The sequence below is a fragment of the Phoxinus phoxinus genome (assembly GCF_949152265.1).
Source record: "Phoxinus phoxinus genome assembly, chromosome: 13".
Taxonomy (NCBI): Eukaryota; Metazoa; Chordata; class Actinopteri; order Cypriniformes; family Leuciscidae; genus Phoxinus; species Phoxinus phoxinus.
In genome coordinates, this window is record NC_136888.1 from 1,871,501 (window position 1) to 1,877,500 (window position 6,000).

Consider the following 6,000-nt stretch of genomic DNA (forward strand, 5'->3'; position numbering starts at 1 on the left):
CATAAACGCATGTTTTCTACACTAAATTGGATACTGGTTTGAAGTGCTTGGATCACGTTGTATACATCGCACTGAGTGAAATAGACTGATTCCTTGTCGATCTCTAGCCTCCCCCTCGGCCATTGAAACCAGCGAAGTGAAGCCGCTTGTAGTGGTGAGGAAATTATTCACCGCATCTGTCCCAACTCTGACTATCATCGGCTCTTCAGATCGAGACCTCTGGGTGAGTGTTGGCCTTACTTTGCACTTGAAGAGTGGATTTGTAGTGCTGAAATTGACGTTTCCCATCACGTTGCATGTTTGGAATTGGACTGTCGTGTGTGTGTGGAAGATTTACCTTTTATCGCCGTGCACTCCCCATGAGTTATGCTGGTCTACCGTCCATCATAAGAGTCTAGCAAGATCGATTGCAGTCACCTGTTGGATGTCAGAAGGAAAAGCCCCCGTGCGCACACTACACGTGAGAACTGTTTTCCTCTGCTTGAAGTTTATGCTGTCTGTTCCAGTGAACGTCGCTCAGCTTGTGACTGTGTCCCCTGCAACACACGTGAGAACTGGTTACCTCTGCTTGAAGTTTGTGTGCCGTCTGCTCCAGTGAAAGCCCTGCTCAGCTTATGACTCTGTCTCCTACCACCAATGTGAGAGCTGTTCACCTCTATTTGAAGTGTTGATTCCGTCTGTTCCAGCGAACGTCGCTCAGCTTGTGACTTTGTCCCCTGCAACACACGTGAGAACTGTTTACCTCTGCTTGAAGTTTGTGTGCTGTCTGCCCTGTCTCCTACCACCAACGTGAGAGCTGTTCACCTCTATTTGAAGCGTTGACTCCGTCTGTTCCAGTGAACGCCCGCTCAGCTTGTGACTTTGTCCCCTGCAACCCACGTGAGAACTGTTTACCTCTGCTTGAAGTTTGAATGCTGTCTGTCCCAGTGAAAGCCCTGTTCAGCTATTGACTCTGTCTCCTGCCACCCATGTGAGAGCTATTCACCTCTATTTGAAGTGTTGATTCTGTCTGTGCCAGCCAAAGCCCCGCTCCGCTTGCGACTTGAGTCTGCTGTAGCCCTGAAACCCACCTGTATGGTGCGAAGTGCCCACCCTTTACAACTCCTGTGAGCCCTGATCCACCTACTCCCCTGCGATACTCACCTGTGATACTCACCTGTTCAGTGAGTTGGCACCAGAGCCAGAATGAAGTAAGCCTGACTCATTTACTTGCCTGCGATACCCACCTGTTTAGTACCTACCACTGGGAGTTGGCACCAGTGCCAGAAGGAAGTAAGCCTGACCCCCCACTCACCTGTGATACCCACCTGTTCAGTATCTACCACTGTGAGTTGGCACCAGCACCAGAAGGAAGTAAGCTTGACTCAATTACTCACCTGCGACACCCACCTGTTCAGTACCTACCACTGCGAGTTGGCACCAGCGCTAGAAGGAAGTGAGCCTGACCCCCCACTTGCCTTGGATTCCTGGGAAGAGGAAGGAAGAGGAATTTTAGATTAGGATTTTTAAATTGTTTTTATATTTAATAAAGCCTGTCATTCTTTTTATTCCTGTCTCCTGCCTCCTCCTTTGACACGCTCCTCAGGGTGATCCTGGTCTAGGGGTGGGTGCAGTCTGGCTTGGCCCACCTCGACCTGTGACATATGCGTCTCATTACAGTGACGTCATACACCGCGCCCGTCTAATGACAAACGTCACACTTTAATTATTATAGTTAAATAAATGTGCCCAAATGTGCGAATGTCCAATGTCAAGCCAACTTACAGCCAGTATATCACTGGGAAACACGTGAAACTTTGCGCGTTAAATTCATATTCTGAGTCTGCTTGCCTGTAGTACAGCCTTCTCAATAAGATGCGAGTTTGGTCTTTTATATCACTGTATTACTCCATTAAGCTAAGCGTTTTATATGTCCAGCAATCCTGAATTATTGAGGGAATAGTAGCTACTGCAGCACATCACCACGATATAAAGCTAAGGCAACTAAACCAAAAGAAATATATGTCTACCTCAAATGTAACATTTGTTCTGTACATCAGCATCGGGGGAATAACATTATAATCTCGTTCACGGTAGAGAAAGATGCATGTAGGCTACACAGAACCGTGAAGACACTGAGTTAAACATAAAAACTGCCCTCATAATAATCACAAATACACTTACATTTCTATAAATCAGTTTTTATGAATGAATGGCTTGCTCTAACTGTTGCTCTGGTCTTCGTCAACAACACGCACTTGCGCCCCCTGCTGGTGAGGTCGGCTAACAGCAGATGGAGATTTTTTTTCTTTCATTATCTGTGTGTATTTAAGTTCCTCTTCAGCCACTGTTCACTGGCCGGTTATTGTTTGTGCACACGCACACTGTTTCGAGTGTTGTTTGGATTCTGCTTGTGAAAATAACAACACGCGCTTGCACTCCCTGCTGGTGAGATCGATTAACAGCAGATGGAGATTATGCTCTGTAATCTACTGCTTTTCCTGCAGTTCCTGGATGTCAATGTTGAATTTACTGTCGAATTTAAACCACTGAATTTGTGGAAGCGAATTTTTAAAGCGAAATAAAATTTATTATATTTTATTATATATTATATATGTTGTATATTATAGGTTGTATTTTTAAACAGTTTGAATATTTTGGAAGTGAAATATGAAAGGTGAATATGGATTATTGAATTTTTATTAATGAAAATGTGTTTTAAATGTTTTGAATTGAAATATTCACCGCTTAAATATACAACCATGATGAATTTCATCCCATAAAAATGCAAGCCCTAAAAATACAATGCATTAAAATGAAAGCATGGTTAATGCAATGCATTTTTTTTTTCAAGTAGTGCAATTCGACAGGCTTTTTTTATTTCAAAAACATTTGTCATTATTTTACCTCCATAATGCCACATCTCAACTGTTTAATACTTACTCGCACATCCAAACGTAGAAGGGCCTCATCTTCTTTCCGATCGCATGAACGACCCAAAACAGCCGTCGATCCTCTCACACTGCGCGGCTCTCATGGACGTCAGTGCCTGGACCGCAGTCGCAGCGGTCTCCTCCGGAAGCGCAGTCTTTGACAGTTTACAACTTATCGTGTGTAGGTGGCTTTTTGATGACTTGTGGTCCTTAATTGCTTCTAATTTTAAGTTTTTAGTCCCGATTACAAAATGATTTGACTTCGCTTTTTCTGAGCCATACACACGACAGTCACTGCAGTGTTCTGCACTGCTGTCATAAATCAGCCACTCACGAACCTTGCCGTTGTCACCAATTGTACACTTTGTATTAAAACGTCTTCTTTTGCTTTTCTTTGACTCATCCTCATCTTTTTGTTGGTTGTTTGTTTTTTAGCTAAAATCCAACAAAATGGCGGACTTCGTTGAAATGTAAAATAACAACAGTTGCAAAAAAAAAACTAATAAATCACTCAATTCTCATTGGATTGACAGTGTTACCCGCCAATTGCAAAATTCACCCGCATTTGGCTCGTGGTCGGTTGTTAATTTCAGGCCCTGGCCACCGTGAAGAAATGAGTGGCCAATCATGCGACCAGCAACAACAAATAAGTCGCTATCAAGCAGAGTTTGCCTGCAGCATGGAGCAAGGCGATCCTGTTCACCTCAAACAGGAGTGTTATATCTGCTACACCTGATAAAGAATTTAATGGTACACTATTAAATATGCATGGCATTTTTTTTTTGTATTAATTAGGATGATATTGACACAAAATTGCAATTATAGAATGAATACCAAAATTTACAGAAAAACCAGCCCTCAACTTCTCAATAGTCATACTCAGGAGGTGTCAAAGTCAAAGTCAAAGTCAAAGTATCTTTATTGTCCCACAAGGGGAAATTGGATTTGCAGCAAATGCTCCACATAAAACACATCAACATACAACAACACTCACCAACAAAACCAACCAGCAGAGAAGGAATTCACATTAACGCCCAGTGTACATAATGTGTAATAAATAAATAAATAAATAAAATACAGGACACAATTAAGTACGTAATTAAGTAGATTTTGTAAGTCGGCGGCGCCCCTTCGTCTTCAGGCAGGAAATGCAGATTCCGTCCCCTCGGATTGCGAGCTACGGACGGGGCCTACGCCAAAGAACTTTATAACACAATACTTGCTTGCTGGGCTGTTAATAAATGTATACTTTGTCACGTCATTTTGCCTCCCGAGTCTTTCTGGTAGAAATTAATCAACACTGAACTTACTTAAGCAGGACAATGACACTATTTTCTTCTAGAGCTGCTGTACAGCCAAGACTAACTTTGTTTCATTATTTTCCTGTTATCTCTGTAAAGCTGCTTTGAAACAATCTGTATTGTAAAAAGCACTGTAGAAATAAAGGTGACTTGAAATAATTTTGTCAGATAAATACTGTACCTTCACTAAGTTTAGTGTTTTGTTCTTCCCTCATATATAAAAATATTTTCCTCATATTTTGATGGTTTAAGCAAACTTGTAGGGTCATAAAAAAAAAGAAGTTTTTTTGCACATCACTTTTGGCCACCACTGTATATTTGGTGTGGTCAGTGTCACAATTGTGCTATTCAAGAGCCTGCTCACTGTGGACTGAAGGGCCCGAGTCATCACAGGTGCACTGCTGCATTTGTCCAGTCGCCAAAAATATAATTATTACGTTCATTTCATTGCTATACATTTTCTTAAAGGTAAGTTACAAAAAAAATACCTTGATGATTACTTTTTATTGTTTGATCAACTCATTTAATATCATATTTTCGTTGAAAAGTGCATGTCCTCTCGGCTGCCATCTTGCTACTCCTAATAGGTTAGGAGACCTCTCCAGCTCTCCTAAATAAATAAGGAGCTGAGACCAAGTCTTAACACTTAGAAACCTTTATGAATCACACTTATTCTTAAGTTTAGGAATAAGAGTAAAATTATGTAATTCTTAGAATTTTTACAGACTTGAGACTAAAATTTTACTCTGAGTGGCTTTATACATACGGGCCCTTATTGCTGACTGTAAAACTGTGTGTGTGTTTGCCCGTGTGATGAGTCCGTGTGCATATCTGAATGGCAGTGTGTTCCTTGTGAAAACAAGAGATTTTCTGCATGAAATTTGTGCCAAATGCAGAGAATTGTGTGTAGTGTTTTGAGAAAAGTGTGTTTGAGAGCTGCAGTCTGAGTGTACAGCAGGAGTTGTGCTTGTAGTTCAGCAGAACTGGTTCAGGGGGTTGGTGAATGAGTGACATGTTGTGCTCATTGTGTCTCAAGTACCAGTAATTGTGTGTAAACTATTGAGAAAAACTGTAAGTTTAGTTTGTGTTTAGGTATTTTACTGATATTCACTAGACAGAATTTCGGTGTAGTACTATAAATTACAATAAAGTCTAAAGTTGAAATTTTTAGACCCCAATAAAACACAATTAAAATGAAGAGACAATTTTATTTATTTAAAAAAAATTCTATAAAGACATTTATTGTTTATGTATGAATAATAAAACAAACACTTGTGTGTTAAACTGCAAGCATAAGGTTAGGAGGAAAACTATATGTAAGGAATAATTGACGACAGGCCGTTGAATTATTAGAAAAATAATGCACACCCGAGGTGGTAATGCGGTCACGACGCGAAGCGGACCTCGGGTGTGCATTATTTTTATAATAATTCAACTGCCTGTCGTCAATTATTCCGCTTATACTACAGTTACCACACCTCGAAACATTGTTCAGATGATATATTTCAAGACGTTTGTAAAGTTTTTGTCATTAAAACACTCTTGTATGTAGGACTAATTCCTTGCGCATCTAAACTCATGCTCCGTTGCTAATTCCAAAACGTCATTTTAAAGTTAGTAGCGGAGGTTTGAGCCGCTGATAGCAGAGTAATGCTGAACACAGAAACATTCTCTGACTGTGAACGCAGCAGATTTTAAACACCGCTGTGAACACAGACTGAACGCGCTGAACACGCGTGCATGATCAGTCATAAGTATCAAATTACATTCATAACCGGCCTTGAGAG

At 40.8% G+C, this 6,000-nt stretch overlaps 1 protein-coding gene across 1 annotated transcript in view; it reads right to left on the reverse strand.

Annotated features, from left to right (window-relative positions):
* Positions 1 to 5,593: 5,593 nt before the first annotated feature.
* LOC307009354 (nuclear factor 7, brain-like) overlaps positions 5,594 to 6,000 on the reverse strand; it is a 13,962-nt gene continuing 13,555 nt past the window's right edge. Inside the window, exon 6 of the mRNA XM_079633036.1 lies at positions 5,594 to 6,000. This exon is cut by the window's right edge and continues 1,322 nt beyond it. The gene's annotated coding sequence lies outside the window, so the exon portion shown is untranslated.